The 19,281-nt window shown below is 35.2% G+C and overlaps 1 protein-coding gene across 1 annotated transcript in view; it reads left to right on the forward strand.

The window, feature by feature from the left end:
• The first annotated feature begins 4,123 nt into the window (after positions 1–4,123).
• Positions 4,124–19,281, forward strand: part of SPOCK3 (sparc/osteonectin, cwcv and kazal-like domains proteoglycan (testican) 3) — a 144,086-nt gene continuing 128,928 nt past the window's right edge. Inside the window, exon 1 of the mRNA XM_010586063.1 lies at positions 4,124–4,163. The gene's annotated coding sequence lies outside the window, so the exon portion shown is untranslated. The remainder of the gene's footprint in view (positions 4,164–19,281) is intronic.

Here is a 19,281-nt window from a genome sequence, read left to right on the forward strand (position 1 = left end):
GTATGGGCAGAATTTAGTTTGGCATTGAATAAAGTTCAGGAAATCTTACATCTTTCCTGCTTTGGTAACTGTTAGAAGTATTGTTTCTTAATACTTAATGCTTAAAGGTATTATATATGAAGCAGTACCTCACGTTGAACAGTTGCCTATTAGACTTTCCTCTAAATAGGTAGCTGTGAGTCACACAATAATATCCCTGCTGTACAACCTGTGCTGTAGCAGTGAAGTTATACTTGGATAAAATAGAAAGATAATTATAAATCCAGAAAACTGCTTCAATTGCAGTGGATTCTCTGTCATAAATCAGCTTTGATTTTAATATATAGGCTTTTAATGCATAGGCTATACTAGAGATAAAATATGAACATGAAACAAGGGCTGGATTTGCTTTATCCATTTTTTCAGGTTAACCTTGGTCTGAAAATATTTGTGAGGAAACCACCCTCTTTGCTCTAGAATACCTGCTGTTCTCTGAGTCAGACTCATCATAATTACCATGTATCATTATATTCTTTAGCAGTATAAATTTCTGTTAGATAATAATTCAAGTGATATCAGCAATATGTGGCAGCATCTGCAGAAAGTGTTGCAGAGGACAGATCAATAAAATGATGTAACAAATGCTGTACACAAGAAAGAAAATTAATAGGATCATATTTTTGTATCTCTATCAAAACCTGAAAACTTTTGCTGCATAACTACATGGTCAGATACGATTTTTTTACAGTGAGCTTTTTTCTCTTTTACTGTACTTAAATGTGTATTTCTTAAAACTCATGTAGCAACTCCTTTTTAAGAATGAGGAGAGAATAATTCAAATAGAAGAATATAGAAGTCCAAAAAGAAGCAATAAAGTCTTTGAGGCAAAATACCTTTTTTAAAAAAAAAAAAAACAAGCTTTTCAGATTAAGCTGCTTTTCGTCATTTCGAATCCTTTTCTTAAGGATGTCAGATTTTCAGACACATACGTGATTTTTATTTTTTTTTAAGGTAAGCCATTTTCAGGAAAAATAAAAAAATATTTATTAGCCTCAAAGTGCATATGTAGTTGTAGCATGAACTTCAATTCTTAGAAACACTGAAACACTTCATCACTGTGACCCTGACTGAGTGTAATGCTTAAACATGCATAATTTTAAGGCATGGGTATTAAACTCATTGAAATCCATCATACATGGCTATTAGAAGTGCTTTATGTGTCTTTCAGAGAGAGACTTGAAAGAATTACTGACATTTCACGTAGTTTCAAGTAGAGCAGTAAGGATGAATTTTCTATTTAAAATGCATGGATACCTTTAGCTAGAAAACGTTGAAAAAGCAGTATGGTTACTGTGACAAATTTGTGACTTTATTCTCTATGCTTTTACAACCTAGCCTTTAACATGCTCAGGACAAAGGCAAGGAAGCCCCTGAAGAAAATCAGAAGTCATGGGCTCTGTCCTGAGACATTGCCTTTTGTATTTATAGGTTGTTAAAGGATACTTTGGCTAGAGATGCTGTAATGCTGCTCAGCCCTCACTCTAAACTGTGTCTTTGTTCATTCTAATTTTATATTAAAAATATGAAAAATTAGGCTTTGTAAATTATATAATCATCTTTGTGATATTCCGAAGAGGATATTGAACATTATTGTAATCAAACTCTTACTGACCGAAGACCAGGGAAGGTCTGAACGTAACGGGATGCCAGGTTCTTATACATGTGATAGGTTAAATAGCTTTAGGAATATTTATAAAATTGTGGACCTGCACTTTATTGAAGCAATTTCCTTACTTAATCTCAAAATCAATTAACTATTTTATTTTGGTTTTAGAGGCACATAAAGATTTAGTTTCACATATTCAATAAGCGACTTTCTTTAAGTAAAAGGTGATTTGAAAAATTAACTCTTTAGGAAAAATCAATATAGGTATATATGGCATATGGGTATATATTTTGGATTTAATATAAAAAATTCCATGCAAACCATAATCCATTCAAACCATAGTAGAAATAAAAAAAACCCCAAACAACCCACCCCCTGCAACCTAAGAAGGAAATGGTGGGGTAGGCATAATGGGGAGAATACAGAACAAAGTAGTGTTACTGTGTTTTGTATAGATGTGTAGTGCTGCTTCATCTTGAATGATCTGCACAATTCTAGTCATACCATATAAAAAAAATAGACTTGGAAATGATTCAGAGAAGAGTAACAAGAAAGGTATGGAGTGGCTTTGTAGACAGAAGTAAGTCAGTGAAAACTCTTACTTCCAGAAATGCCTGAGGGATGTTATATTTGGGATGTGGTCTGCAGTACAGAGATGAACAAGAACTGATTTATTGTCTGGTTGGTTTGAGGCCAACTTGAGAATGTGTAATGTATACAAGCACCACTTCTAAGTTCTTCCTTTAGCATAATGCAGGATGCTTTGCCTTAGAAGGGATTTTGGTCTCACTCAGGATTACTGCTCTTTTGTTCTAATAGCTTTATGTTCTAGTTATTCTAACTTTTCACCATTTTAATAATAAACATATTGTCTGAATAGGCTCATTGTGGGTGAATGTTACTGATTTAGTAGAAATGGAAAGAGAATCTACCACTTTGATGTTTTTTGAAGAATTGAAAGTTTTACCAATGTGGTGTGATTCATGGAACAGCATTGCATGAAAGCTGGCTCAAACCTGTTCAGAGCGCTACTGTAAGAGTAACATCTCCATAGTTGCTGTTAGGAGGGATATAATTGGAAAACACTGTCATAATTGTAATTTCTGCTTATCTCTTGCATGATTTCAAACAAAAATAATTTTATAATCTCTATTTATTTACTTTCAAAAAATAGCAATTAAAAAGGCAAATAACATACGCTGATTCATAGGCTGTTAATCTGTGCAGCATCAGAGTGAAGGAATGTATAAGTATTGGTACAGAGCTATGGTTCTATTGTGCACTTCCAGATTCTGCTCATTTCCTTCTTCCTCTTTCAAAGCATGCTTTCCCATAACAACATTTTTACTAATAAAACATTATCAGTGAAATACAGTTTAGGCTGCAACCACTTTCCCCCCCCCTTTAAGGTAAAACTGTTGAACTATTAAAACCCAAAGAGTGTTTTATCTCTGCAAAGATGTGCTTGATGCTTGATCATTTTTACGTTGTGATTATGTGGCTTTGACAACTGTATGAGACTCATATTCTCCCAGTAGTTCAATTTTTTATGAATGGAGGTTTCTTTACGGTGGTCTTGGGGATCTTCTAGCAAGTGGAATGGAACTGCTGGATGTGACAATACACCCACTGCAGTTCGTGAACCTTAATGTATGCAGACATTAAAATGTTGGGTACAGTCTTTTTAATGTTTTGTTCTGGAGAATAACAAGTTAAATTAAGACATAATAATAAATAATTCTAGTCATTTTTCTGCTACACCTATTATCTGAGATGTGCAGATCAATTTATTTACATCTTAGCTATGAATTTGTAATTTATTATTAAATTTCTTAAAATCTTGAAAGCAGTTTGTTTAATTCAAGTTTTTCCTTCTTGAAATTGTAGCCTAATACAGTTGATGACATAATTAGGAGGATATTCTATGTTTAGGGAGATGATTTGTAGAAAATAGAGCTGATTAGACTTTATTTAATAACAGATCTTACTGATACAGTTGAAAACTACATAGCAGAATATATATTTTTCTAAAATTCACGTGTCATTCTTTAAAATGTAGTTATAATTCATTGATGATGACTTTGGAGCTTTGGTTTTGAAAAATCATTAATGGAAAATGTAATTAAGTTTTTCAATATATTAGAACTTAAAGTACAGGAATGTTAGAAACATTACCTATATAAGTACTGTGAGAAATACTTGTTCTTTTTAAATGCTAGTAAGTAACATTGTTTGAATAGCATTTTTACCTAATGAGTGCAAATGGCCTCTGAATTACACTGTTTTATTCTATATGAGTAATTTGTCCCATTATGATGACTGTAATGTTTTTCTCATTTGTTTTTTACTGCTTGCCTTTTCTAGGAAGTAGAGGTTGGTATACATCTTCTGTCTTTCATGATTCTGTGAGTTTTTCTAGTATACATTGATTCCTTACGTTTTACTAAATATAGGTTGTTTCTCCCTCTCCAGGATGATTATTTTCGTACATGGAGTCCGGGTAAACCATTTGATCAAGGTAAGATTCTGCTACTAGTTATTTGTATGGGATAAAAGTTAAGTATTTATAATTGTGCTCCTGTTCCAGAATACCTACAGGATTCTGTGAATTTGTGTCATTTTGTCCCCCTTCACATGATTGATTTGTTTAAATCCCCCCTTTAGGGCCAGAAATTCAGCCTAATCATCATTTTATATCTGTGATTTTGCAAACTTTTATTGATTAGAGACAGAGACAGGAGCATTAGGAATGTCCAAAGTAGCTTAAACTTTACCTCGTATAAACAAGTTTATGGGGTTTGGGAGGTGAGGTTTTGTTTTGTTTTATTTATATATTTAAGTACTGTTGTGTTTTCAGTAGGACATTTGAAGAAAAACAGGCATGCAATCTGATATTTGTCTTCTGCAGTTAAAAAAATTCATTAAAATGTTGAAAGTCTCTTCATATCTGGCTGATAAAAGAAGATCTAGAAAAACAGTTTTGGAAGTCTCTCTCATATTCAAGTGATCTGTCTTGAGGCAAAACACAGATGGATCTTTGAGAATGCTACAGTACAATTTCAGCCTTAGAATAATTTGAGCAAACACAGCAAATTTTCACATTAAACATTCCCTCCTCAGGCACTGGAACTTAATATTTACTGTCGATACAATCAACTTCATGTATGTTGTTTAAAAGTGTATGACTAGCATTGTGAAACTACTGAGAATCTTGATACTTTTTTTTTTTACTTGCTACAAGGAGTGCTTCAGAGACCTTGTCTTTTCTGATAATACCAATGGCACAAATGCAATGAAGAAACAGTGTAGCAGCTTGTACACAGGAGACTGAGATAAAAATATGTTGCAAAATAATACTTACTCAATTTAAAGAACTTTCTCCGTAATGGATACTGACTTTTAAGGAAGATTTATAATGAATTGTATTTTATTACAACCACATCTGTTAGAGATGGACTTTACACCATGTTCTATGCCTTTGTCACTTTAATTCAGGATTACAGTAGTAAGCCTGGGAAAGGGAATGCCTTAATTTCTTAAATGAATGCACCTGGCCTGTTTTGTCAGGTTGTGGGAGAGAGGAGTAGAGGGAGGGGAAAAAAGTCACACGTATGTTATCACTTCTCTGTGAACTGTGGGGATTTTCTTCTGGTTTGGTGGGAATTTGTAAATGTTAACTTAGATTCATGACCTAAGTATTTCAGAACCTGCCAATTTCACAGACCATGCGTCTCTCCTCATTATATACCATTATATACCAGTGCATCTAGGAAAAAGTACTTGACTTCAGTCTTCTGACTCCTCAGAGAAGAAGATTCCTTTCTTTTAGTGAAGTACCTCATCTAAGAAGTAGGCTTATCACTTCACTAGAAAGTCTATTTAGTCTATTCCTTTTCTTCTTTGGTTTTTGATAGAGGGGCATGGTCTGCAAATATGTTTTTAGTACAAGAACTGGAATAGGTTTTACTTTAATTACTTATTATTGGCAAAATCTTTCATCAGAAGACATTGAATTGAATACACTGTAAATTTTGCTCATGATTTTTTTTGTTATTGCATACTTGACAAGTTTGGGTTTTTTTTGTTTTGTGGTTCGGTTGTTTGGTGGTTGGTTTTTTTTTTCCAATAGGCTCTTTGTTTTTGGGAAGATACACTGAAATACTATTTTTTCCACCAGATTTACACTTTTGCACATTCTGGCTTGTTCTATTACTCTGAGTTCTTTGGGGATCCTAATGCTGATGTTTGTAGACTACTTTTCTGAATTTACAAACAACACAACTAAGAAAACATGTTAAGGTTATCTGTCGTTCCTTGTTTGCAAAATACATTTTGTATTGGGTAGTGAATATTTTAAAAGCATGCCTACAGAGTTCAACTTTCTATTTTCATATCCTTGTTAACAGAAAATTAACATTGAAGAGTGAAATGCATTTGCTGAGTAGTTTTATCTACATTTTACTGTGTAATTTATAACTGAAAAACAAATAATGCTAGTTGGGAACACTTCTTAATAATAAACGGTACACTGAATTTTTATTATTGAAAAAATATTTCCAGTGTCTTAATTTGTCAATCTATTATTTAAAGAATATCAGGTATTTTTACCTGCCAGTGCACTGCTTTTCAGTTTTCCTGCAAGAACTGCTACAGTCTTTGTATTTAATTTAGCAATGATACTGAATTGAGCTGTATGTCAAAAGATTTACAGTTTCTCAAGAATTAGATGTTTTCTAGACTGTGATTGACATACAGATATTCTTTATTAATCAGAGACTTGCATGCTGTTGTTGGTTTTTGGTTTTTTTTGAAGGTCTGTAAATAACATTACTGACTAGATCTGGGAGATATACTAAATGATAGAAAAACGTTTCCCAGTCAGTATCTTGGACTCCATGTTGGCAGAACTGGCTTCCTCTTACTTTTGGGAAATGATTTTTTGAACCGTAGCAAAATATTCCTGAGAGTAAAATGTAACTACGGAAGTACCATGTATTTGTTCATCATTCAGGTCTCCCTCATCAGATGGGAAAAGTGATCACGGGTGATATTCTGTGGGAAGAGCCATTCATACTTTAAAAGTGTGTCAGCCTTTCAAATCTCAGTTCCTTAGGAATGAATGTAATGTTCATGATTTACTGAAGAAATCAGGTCTTTTATGATTCCCTGTGTTTGCCAGTAAAAGACATACAGCAATGACAATCTCAGCACATTTTTTTCCCTCATATTATTTAATGAGATAGAAAAAAGTGAGACATGGTAGACTATAAAAACTAAGTTTTAGGTGTACATTCTGATAGTGTCTGTAAGTGTTATTCCAGGGCTGTGCCTTAAGCACTGCACCAGCACCATTCCACTCCAGTTGTGTACCACTTCACTACTAAGTTTAAAACAAGTAAGGTTTAACTATTGATTAGCTTTTTCACCTCAGTAACCATACATGTAGACTTATTGGTTTTTAATCTTTTTTTTTCTTTTTTTTTTTTCTTTTACCAAAGTGAACTCTTCAAAACAATAAATGGGGACATCATGAATGACTGACTGTGGAGCCTTGTGATCTGCTGGGGCTTGCTGCAAGCCAAGCAATCTCTGTTAGAGAATCTTTACGATTGTTTCCCATTCAGTCTTCTGTTATTGCCATTCTGGTTTGTGCAGCAGCTATGCTCTGAAGTGAAAGCATACCATAAAAAGTGTTCTTCCAAATGAAAACATGAAACTCCTAAGTGGAGGACAAATTTTTAAAATGTAGAGATAAACTTGCAGTGAGAGACTAAAAATTGCTCACTAAAGATGATGTTTAAACATGAGCAGTAACAACTTCCCATGTCTGTTGTGTTAAAGTTTGTAATAATACTGCTGAAGATAAAGGCAGATAAGTTCTTTGAGGACAGAAATAAATAATATCCTTAATTTATCTCTATCAGTGTTTTATTTTATTTGTTTTATCAATATTTGGCTTTTCAGAAACTTTCCTATAAATCTGTGAAAGTATGGAATAAGAAGGAATCTTTTTTGGCATTAAAAGACCTGAAGTCCAGGTCTACTATACAGGATATTTTTTTTCTATTTACTATGAAAACAATGGATTATAGGAATAACTAGTGCTTTTACAGAAATATTTTTTTTCTTTGCTGATTTAAATCATAGCAACTTTACATGATGAAATTACAAATAGATATTTGGAAGTTTTAAAATCTATATATGAACAAAATATGAAGATCTTTAAACTGCATAAACCCCAGCTGGCTACGTGTAATAGGAGTGGTGGTGGAATATTCAGCTTTATGTCGGTGTTTTCCAATGACAACTAACAATTTGAAAACCACTCAATCTCTGTTACACCCCTTTGTCTTTTAGGCTGTGGTGTAGGTACCTGATACACATGTAACTCCTTGTCCATAATAGTCAGACAAATGGGTTTTCATTATTTACATTTATTTTGTGTATCCATACTCTGCTCGAAATCAACAATATATGGGGACCTTTTTAAGTTATTTTTAGCCAAGACCTGTATTAATTTGCAGGTAGGATTTTTGAGGAACCAGTACTTGCCATATAGGCATATCATTGAGGTCTACACATAGTTATTATTTTCCTAAGATTTATATAACTATTAAAGCCTTTTCTAAGATTTTCATTGATTTACTGTATATGGATAATATATCTTTATATTTTTTTCAAAGTGCATCCTTAATCTGAACCCAAATCTTAATGCTAATATTTTGTTATAATATTTGGAAAGTCTCTGTCGTTCAGGGAATCAATAGTTGTGCATACTATAATAAAATGAGTGTCTTAATAGTGTCTTAATTCACTCTTCTATACTTTGGTGTATTTGAAAAGCATTCTTATGTTAATATGATTAAGTATGTCAAAATTGCTCAGGTAGACATATCTGTGTAATTCCTTTGGTATTAATGGTTAGAGAATGATTATATGGAAATACATGTCTAAGCATTCCAGGAAGTTAGCCCTTACTATGAAAATGTATAGTGTTATTTACTCCTGGGCTGCAAAATCTTAAGTTATTTTAAAAGATGGAAGAATATTATGGCTTACATTGCTATCCACCAGTGCTGTTCCTTAAAGCGACATCTGACATTGTCCAAAGAGTACTTGTCCATTGAACTCTCATTTGCTTATATATGTATAGGGTAGAAAAATGTATTTAAATAAATGTTTTGACTGTATATGATATATATACACACACATAAATGTTTACGTATTTCTATAAATATCATAATGTAAATTCTTAATAAATGATCATGTGGGGCAGGTATTATTGTTGGAATAAATCTGAATGTTCTATTAATTGTATTTAGTTACTGCTAAAAAGCAGGTTTTGTCCTTTCAGTGGTTTAAGAAACAAGCAATTAGGATGTTTTGTGTTCTGGACTATTTCAAGTTGAATATTTTAGTAGCTTTAATTTATGTTTTATCAATGTTTTCTCAAATTAGAAAAAAACCCAACAAACAATACTTGCTAACATGTTTTCTTCACATACCACTTTTACATCAGATAAAAATATAGAGGATATTTTCGGTACATTTTATTTTTAGACTATAGATGGTAGCAGAGCTTGGAGGGTGTAGCTATTGAATGAAATCGTATACACAAAAACATTGGCGTAATTTTTTAAAGCAGAAAGGATGTTTTCCTTTGCTTAATAGAAATACCTTGGAGGAACAGTGGAATATTTTCATGTAATGGAAAAAATATGAAACGACATTTCCATGGAGGATGAACACCCTGAAGGTATAATTTGTTTGTAGATATATTTATAACATTTCTTGTAGACCATTCCACTGAATTATTTTTGGCTTTTATAGTATTAGGTATATTAGATGTCTGTTTACAGCAGAAGTATTGTAGATACCATTTTACAGCAAAAATAAGTGTTTGCAATTGTTTCAAAATCTATGTTTTAGTTGAGTCTTTGCCTTTTAGCTCTTTATGTTTCATTTACCTAGTTCTGTAATAATTTGGGTAACTAAGGATATGCAAATACATGCAAACACATCTCTATAATTTGTGAATGCATTTCTGTACTGCAAACTGAAACCATTTAGAGTCATACTCAATAAAGTCATTTGATTCACTCATTTGCCAGCCCTAGGAAGTCATAAGGAAGTTTAATGAAGATACATTAGTTGAAGACTGTGAAAACAGTCATGTAGATTTAACTTGGCTACATTTGATATGTGCACTCATGATCTAGTTTTTATAGCAAAACTATTGATGTTTTTAAACTAGAAATATATGTCCATCACTTCCAAGATAAATTGCAGTACTTTGCATTTAAAATGTATTGCATATCACTTTAAATATCGTTTAGTCTTAATAGTAAATAAGCATGAAATATTTATAACAGCTTTTCACTTCTTTTTGAAATTCATAGTGTCCTCCTACAAAGACACCATTTCTTTATCTGAGCCAACATTTTAACCTGGTGAACAGTTTCCAGCTTCAGGTATTTAGGTACGTTTAGGAATCCTGTTCACTGAGAAAATACACCAAATCCTGTGTTAAACAGATTCCCACTGCTTTTTACTACTTTCAGCCAGCCCTTGCCTGAAAAGATCTTTCATAGATGTCTGAGGAGGGCTTTAATGGTGCTTTTTCTTCATTATCTGATGTTGTGCTTTAGTGGTTCTTTTATTGTATCTCTTTTTATAAACTTCTCTACTGTGGTAACACCACAGAAGTGCCTTGCCCTGTAAGGTTCACACTCTTGGCTCCTAACTCAGGTTCACTGGGTAGTACACATCTGCTTTTCTACTTGTGGATCTCAAATTGTTTCAGTATTTATTTCTGTAGAATCATTGGATGGATTCTAAATTTTTACAGCTATTTTAAGAAAGGCTGTATAAAGGATTTTTAGTGAGGCTAAACCCAGCCCATAATAAGAGATTTTGCTTGCCTTCAGTAGCAGTTAAACCCCTCATTCCTGCTCCTCTGCCACTCTTGCTTTATGCCCTGATGTTAGGTCTGTAGAGTCACCAACTCTTGATTTGTCATAAAATAAATTTAAAAGTTTATTTTTTGTTTATTTGGTTTTAACCTGGCTAAATCATGGATTCAGGTAGCCATTCAGACCCACAAACACTTATGTCAGAAAAGTGGAAATGTGGCACAGGGCTATAGTGACTGGCTGTAGGTAGAGCAGCAGACCTTAATCTGGCAGCATGCTGAGCAAAGGGTATGTGGAACTGTTTCTTTGCATTTGCCAAGCCTCCTAAAGTTTAGTCCTGCAAATCTCTTCATTTTTAAAGTCCTCCTACTTCTGTCTACTGTACTGCAATGTCCCAGCTAACGGTCTTGAGTCATGGCTGCCATTAGTCGCTGAGGACTATGTGCCTGAAAATGTTCTGGAGTGTACTAGGGCTGCTGCTTCTTTACAGGCTCACTTAATGGCCTAATGAACTTTCTTATGTTTGCCATGGGAATTTAATAAGAAAGCTTATAAAATAGCTAATAGAGGTAGTTATTAAGAATACGAAATCTGAAATCACACATTACTGTTTTGTGGTGAGGGAAAAAGATAGCTTAATAAATCCCTTTAAAAAAAGCAACCAAAGAATGTAAAGGAGGAAAAAGGCTGTACATAGTTTTCCTTGAACTTGAATAGAAGAATGACACTTCTTAAACTATGTTTTAAATGTTAGATGTTGCCTTTTTGACCCATTTTTATTTAACCTCTTCATATTTAAAAACCTGTTTTCTTATTTAAGTTGTTGTCGTGGTTTAAGCCCAGCTGGCAACAAAGCACCACGAGGCTGCTCGCTCACTCCTCCCCTGCCCTGGGATGGGAAGGAGAAAATGTGAAGAAGAGCTCGTGGGTTGAGATGAGGACTGGGAGGGATCACTCACCACTTATGGTCATGGGCAAAAGACAGACTCAACTTGGGGAAAAAAAATCAATTTAATTTACTACCAATCAAATCAAAACAAGGATACTGAGAAGTAAACCCAAACCTTAGAACACCTTCCCCCCACCCTTCCCTCTTCCCTGCTCAACTCCACTCCCGGTTGGGGGTTGTGGTCAGTTCATCACACCTTGTCTCTGCTGCTCCTTCCTCCTCAGTGGGAGGACTCCCACGGGAGACAGTTCTCCGAAGAACTTCCCTGGCATGGGTCCTTTCCGCGGGCCGCAGTCCTTCAGTCACAGACTGCTGCAGCGCGGGCTTTCCCATGGAGTCACGGCCATCTCGGGGGGCATCCCCCTGCTCCAGCGTGGGCTCCTCTCTCCCCGGGCTGCAGGTGGGCATCTGCTCCCCCGCTCCCCTCCATGGGCTGGGGGACACAGCCTGCCGTCTCACCAGGGGCTGCAGGGGCAGCCCCTCCTTCTTCACTGACTTCCGTGTCTGCAGAGGGGTTCCTCTCACGTTCCAATGTCCTCCCCCACTGCAGGTTCCCCTTCCTAAATCTGTTCTCCCAGAGGCGCTACCACCATCACTGACGGGCTCCGACTGGGCAGGGGCGGGTGTGACTTGGAGCTGGGGAAGCTTCTAGCAGCTTCTCACAGGAGCCACCCTGCAGCACCTCCCTGCTACCAAAGAACCCCGCCACACAAACCCAAAACATTTGTCGTCTTAAGTAAGGTGTTTCTCATCTGTTTCTCTAATCCTGTTTATCTCTGGTTGACATTACACATAACTCTCTACTAATTTTTAATTTACAGTGTGTAAAGAACATACATCCCAGGACAAATAAGTTGTGTGTAAAACTCCTGTTGGTAACCTCTGCATTGTTCTTATATTTAATGGACAGGATTGTGAGAAAACAATAGGATTTTGGAATTATGCCTGAAGTTCTTAGGTAATTAACAGAAATTGTTCTATTATTAATCATCTGTGAAACTCTTAAGAAACCATTTGACCTCACATGTCAGAATCTGCATGGCCAGCAGTAAATGACACCAATTTTATTATTTGGACCTTGAATATATTAGATTTGAGAATCAGACAGACTAACAAGCAGATCCAGAAGTTACATTTTTAGGATTCCTTCCCCCCACCCCGAGAGAGTACTTTGAGTCCTTTAAATAATAATAGAAAAGAAAGGAAGCATATACTTCTGGAACATATACTTTGCTTTTATATGCTACATTATATTCAATTAAATATATTCAGGCTTTGTTTTTTATTTAGTTAGGTCTCATTTTAAATGAGACTTTCTCCCTGTAAGTCATGTCTAAACCACAGGTTTTAAACTAACATTTCATTCATAAAAATGTGTCATGGATGGAAGGAAATGGGTTGCCTCATGTATTGAAACATATGCTGTGAGATGGGTACGTACAACCTAATGTCAAAACAAGACTTACCCAAAACTGCAAAAAATATCTGTAGGTCAGATAAAAGGTGAATATTCGTACTATAAAAAATATTTGTGGTAGTAATAAACCCAGGTTGTTAGGAAAATGCTCACTGGTTCTCATTAGACGCTTTTCTGTATTTATCTGCTACTATAAAAAAATAAGTCTAAGCTGTCAAATTGTGATATTGAGTCAAGTTGCCTTTTGGAGAGAAAGGCCAGGTTTGGCTGTGGAACGCCCTGTCTGAAGTATTGCATGCTTTGCTGCTCTGCAGTTACCTCATTTGACTTCTTATCTCCAGTGTTCCTTCCAAGCTACTCTCCACTCCATCCTGTCCACATACAGGGAATACACAACTTATTCCTTTCCTGTGCTATGCTAGGTGTTGATAGCTATGAGTCAGGACACAGGTGCATACTTAAAAGTGACTGAAATTGTAGATTTCTTTATTACAAGCTAGTAATTGCAGAACACCTGTAATTCTGTCTGTATTTCCAAACTACAGGGTTCTCTCAGTCTGGAGACCAGAAGTGTTTCATGCAAACATGAATCTAGTGATCCAAGAGAAACCCTGGAACGTTACAAAGTGAATTTTTAATGGAATAGGTCCAATTTCTTTATAATTTTACAGAAGATAAATTCTTACATTTTGGTTTTTCTTTTATTTTTTTAATGTCCACTTAAATCTACTTGGAACTTCGACAGGTTTGGTATATTTGTAGTTGTTAGCTTGTAACATTGAAATATCTTTAAATACTAGAAAACTGAAGCATTTGAGGTTTGCCTTTAATTTCAGTATTTTAAGCTCTAAACTTTTCATAGATGGTTTGTCTGAGCCAGGATGTATACAAAAGCTTAACCGACTCAAAAATAGATGTGCTCTGTATATTGTCATACAAGATGTGATTTCACCTTTTGTGACTTCTTTACATAACGTATTTTATGTAGAGATCTTACTCAGTTTTATCACAAGTACGTTTCCTGATTATTTTTTTTATGCTAGGTTCTTCAAAATACATGTGTATATATATACACACACACATATTACTGATGTACTAGATACTTTATATGAATAACCCACTGGATTCTGTTTTAGTTGGATTAAAAAATTTAAAAGCTGGAGTGGATTGCAGTAAAAAAACCCCCTCTGGTTAAAATGCCCTCTAACATAAAAATATGTAATTAAATACAGAAGTTCACCAGTTCTCCAAAGAGACTGGAATACTTAAAATACATCTTATAGCATGTTGTTTTGCAAGAGTAATCATCTTGGCATGTGAGATAATAGCTGGGAGAAGTTTCAGGAAGATGCCTTTCTGCTGTTAGAGGTATGCAGATGTTTCTTTTCCCCGAGTGAGTTGGACAACCTGGAAGTCAGTTCTGACACAGCCAGCATGTCTGTAAATTATGATTTAGTGTATTTAGGAAAAGATAATTGTGAACTTTCACATAGGCTTAAGGTGTTATTTCTTTCTGCCAAATGAAGGAAGTGGACATTGTGATTTAAAAAAAAGTGCTTCGCTAAAGCTACTGAAATCTTAAAGGATGCCAGACAAGTATGCACATGTATTTCTACTAGTCATAGCTGTTCTGGACATTTTTGCAAAATACTTGAGAATTGCTTGTTATACATAGAAGAAACTGGATATAATTGTCTTAATTTTGTTGTCAGTTACACCAGTCTGAGTCCAAAGTAACTCTGTTCTTTGGCAGTTTAAGTAAATAGTATCTTTTCTGAATTTGCACAGATAAAAGTAAGGGTGGCATTTGACTTCTACTTTGTGGACTTTCTCATTTACATCAACTTGTGAGCTATGGGTAAGCTATACTCTTGTAAACTATAAAGGAATACCCAAAAGAGAGAACACAAAATTATGGGAAAGTTTTTGAAGCAGAGCTCACCGATATTTGTGACGAGTAGAACTTCTTATAATTTAGAAATTACAAAACTATTACTGCTAACCATTGAAAAAAGAAAAAAAAATGCAGTCACTTCAGGCTGTGAGCCTGGGCAAAGATTGTCAAAGGTAACTAGGGACTTTGGGGTGCCTTACATCTTGAGGGCCAAAAGAGTGTGGGGTTTGTTTTGTTTTGATTTTGGTTTGGTTTCATTTTTGCTGGGGGTCATTTTGTTTTGTTTTTTAAACGTTACTACTAATCATAGGAGTAGACTGCTCAAATGTCTTTTGAAAGTCTGAAGGTAAGCACTCAATGTTTGAGAGATCTGGAGTCAGTAATTGCTCTTAAAATCTTGATAGGAAAGTTTTAGATTTCATGTTTCCCCCACTCACCCAGCCATACTCACACCCTTGCCCGAAACCCAAGTACATAAGTAGGATTAAGTATAACGTTTGTTCAGGTAGAAACTCTTGTTAGTAAAACCACAGACTGTGGTAGTATAATATCTGTTAATTTCTAAAGATTTCAAACGAGAGTTTAATAGTAAGGATATCAAAACATTTAATAAGTATTAGTATATGAAGAGTTGCAACACCCCTTTCACAGATGAGAAATCTAATGCACTCTGGTTACCGCGATGCTGAAAGATGGAGTGCATTGGTGGATGTTGCTAAGCACATGGTTTGAATTTGAGATGAAGCGTGTAGGCCAGAAATGCGGAACTTGGGCAAAAGTTCTCCCACGAGATTGCATTTTTGATGATTTTTGAGATTTAGAAAATAGAAATTTAGAAGTAAATTAGGAGGTCCTTAAATTACATACTGGTTATTTGGCAATCAGCAGTGAACAGTTCTGTTTAAAAAAACCCAAGTGGGACACAGATGCTTACTAGCTGTTTTACACACATTTAGTCATGCAGGTACATGCACCCACACAGATATATTTTTATGATATAAATTATCTGTCCTAGCTGTTCATCTCACTTGAAAAACTTGCTCACCCCTCATATCATATTGTTGAGGTTGCTGAGGATAAAGTTTCTCAGCTGGAGACTACAACAGAAAAGAAGCTGTTGGTGGAACATGTCCTGTGCAGTTTCTCTTCTCCAGGACACAAATACCTGCTTTTCTGTGAGCGAGAATGAGGGGGGATGGGAGGGGTGGATTAGGACATATAAATAATGCTTAACGCTTCTGCACGAGTGACTAAGAAGTGTGTGGCTCAATGAAGATGATAGTTTTAAAGGGAGTGGAGAAAGAATGAGTGACGTATTTTGAAATTGTGGAAAAGAGATCAAGCTTTAGTGAGTTTGTACCAGAGGAAGAATAGACTGCCGCCTTCTATTTTATTTTTTTGAGCAATTATTTTAACTTACATTAACAGTACCCAGAATAGCAGGTACCATGTTATGAATCAGTATAAATGCATTTTTAAGAACATTTTTTTTAAACTTTAATTGCAGCAATGAGCAAAAGGGAAATATGGCAGTACAGTATTTTATTTGTCAAATGGTTCTAACTCAGTATTAGATGTTTCTTTGCTTATCAGAACTTCATCTAGCATAACTGCAACCATTGCAGGGCAACTTGACACTAAGTGCTAATGTACCAGAGCTTAGTAATATAAAATGCTAGGAACAGCGACGCATCTGAACAGAAGCCTGATAAGAGGCTTTACACAATTGACCCTGGTTCATCAGTATGGAGACTTCTGAGCGCTTGTGAGAATAGGTATTTCTTGGGTAGAAGCAACCTCCACGCACACAGCCACCTTAGTTGTCGAAGCATTTGCTCACAAGTTAGAAACCAGACTTCTAGAGAGCCTATAACATTCAGGGGTTTGAGTCTAAACTCCTAACTACTTGATTGGCCACCTACAGGAAAACCTTCTCTCTGTCCTTCTTACTGAAGTTGTAGATTCATGTGGCCAGATGGAAGAAATATACAAGAAGATTCCTCTAGTGAACGTCCGGCTGTAGCTACCCATTCTGCTTTTCATGTTATATAGTGAATCTTAAATGGCAAATACAGTCCCTGGGAGAAGAAACAAAAATTTGAGATTCTTCTTTTTCAGAACATCCCTGTCAGGTTACTGAGGTAGGCTATTTCTTGTTTATTCTGTCATTTTTATTCATGAATCTCAGATTGTTAGCTGCACAATGATTCGTCTTCCTGTTGAAGTTAAAAGGTGTTTATTCTCAGTAGGTGTGTTGCATAGCAAGACAGGGATGTCTTGCTATGAATCCACAGCAGTGTGGATTCAAACCACATGTGACTGAGGAGGGCCTATATGCACAGATGCAAATTTTGGATGCCAATCACTGTACAATTTAGGCAAAAAATAACCACTGTCACTGTTAACTGTTATGAAACATTTATCTGTATTCGATGTTAGCTGACAATATCAACCAAGTGTTTATGTGCTCTGCCTTGCTGTCCTCCCTACTGTTTCTGGAAATTGTGGTGCTGGGATTCTGCTTATCTGTCTAGAACCAGCACACTTTCTCAGTGAGAAATTCTGCTTCAGGAGGCGAGAAATCACCATCTTTCACAATGGAGAAGTAAAGACACCGATGGTGTTTAGGTACCTTCAGGAATTGTGTTATTTATCAAAGGAGGTGATACGGGTCGTTCCATTCTAGGTGTCTGTCTGCCTAGGGTTGTAACCTAGGCATTTGACCTAATTGTTAATATTTTAGTTAACACTTTAAGGTAATTTATATTTTTCTCCCCCCATTGTCAAACATGAAAACTTTGTAGGCAAAGAAGTCGGACCTGCCTTTTAAACTAGAGGAATTAAACAACTCATGGGATACTCAAAACATAGCTTACTTTTTGGTAAGTGTAGTAAAGCAAAATGTCTAGCTGGTTCTTATTTTGCCCATCAGAAATGAACCACAAACTTTGGAGGAGGGAAATAGAATTTAAGTCTGAAAACTTGGTCCCTAACCTTTTTTCCCCTTTTATTTTACTGAGAATGGAAAATTAGGAATGTGTCAGAATGCATTCAGCAGATTGTGAAATAATAGTAGTTTACTGTGGTTTCTGCCACAGAGCTCCTGTTAAGAGGATTCCTATGTTATGTCTTGTTAATCTTGATTTCCTATTATATTCCCAATAAAAATGTTCTGGCTAATGTCAGTCTCTGGGAGTGCTAGCTGTAAATTAACTTACAGAATAGATGATGGGAAGCTTTGCTGAATTGCTCTTCCAAATTTGAATTGTAAATAAATAGATCCATTAGTAATAATGGAATCAATTTTTTGAATATTAATTGCTTCCTTAGCATGTGAGAATAACAAATCCATATCCATCTATAAAAATCACCAGGTGATCCTAATTCTGTTCTGTAATTTTTCAGCAGAGAGCGAATTGGTTTTCATTTACAATGTAAGTTCTTAGAGAAATAGTAGATGTTACAAAGCATTTTATACTTTTGTAATACTTTTTGTGACAATGATATTTTTCTGCTTGTTGAAATTTAATTAACACAAAATTTGATATTACTTTAGGCAGTTATATGGACAAATGTAGGCACAGAGGCAAATAACCTACAGCAAGCACATTTTTTTTTTAATATTAGGAGCTAAATAAAGCTTGATATAATCAAGTTAATAAAGCTAAGATCAGACCTGTGTCTTTAGAAGGTGGTTGTATCTGACTTTCTAGGAAGTCAGCTGATACATTATAGCCACTAATAAATTATTTCTGGCAAGGCTTAAATAAACATATTGCTCACATCTAGAGTCTCCTCACCATAGTGGAAACCATCACCTATCTTTAATGACAATACCATTGTGCTGTACAATCTACATTTCCACTTCAATTATGGAAAATAAAGGCCTCTAGCTTTCATAATTACAAAGATATTTTAGTAAATACGAATTGGATAAAACCTCAGATTTATGTCTGTTTCATGTTGAAGAAAATAGCTCTGAGGGATACATAAATGGCTCCATAGTGGGATTTTGACACTTTTGATATTTTTGGTGTGAACATTGTACTGTTTCATAGCTGCTTATTTTAGCAGAAATGGGAAGAAATATGTGGTGTTGTCAGAGCAAGTCTGCATACTGACTGAGCTGGGGTAAAGCAAGCATGTTTTGTCAGGGTTTTCTAGAAGATGCAGTAAAGAATTAAGACTGAATGCCATGTATTTCCTGAGTTTACTGAGTTATATGCTTAGATGAAATCAATGGTACTTTTCCTGGAATAAATTTATGCATTTTTATAGTAGTTTAAGATATTTAGGATGACTCCATGTAGAGGCTGCACATAGTCAGATATGTCCCTGCATTGTAAGGGGAGTCCAGTTCTTCCCCAGCATGAAAAACTTCAGACTATGGTTTTGGAAAATGTTTTTCTTGCGGTTTCGCCTTCATTTTCCATGAAAATTGTCCATTTGTCTGTTCCAAGTATG

This window comes from Haliaeetus leucocephalus, unplaced genomic scaffold (genome assembly GCF_000737465.1).
Source record: "Haliaeetus leucocephalus isolate CR32 unplaced genomic scaffold, Haliaeetus_leucocephalus-4.0 Scaffold140, whole genome shotgun sequence".
NCBI lineage: Eukaryota > Metazoa > Chordata > Aves > Accipitriformes > Accipitridae > Haliaeetus > Haliaeetus leucocephalus.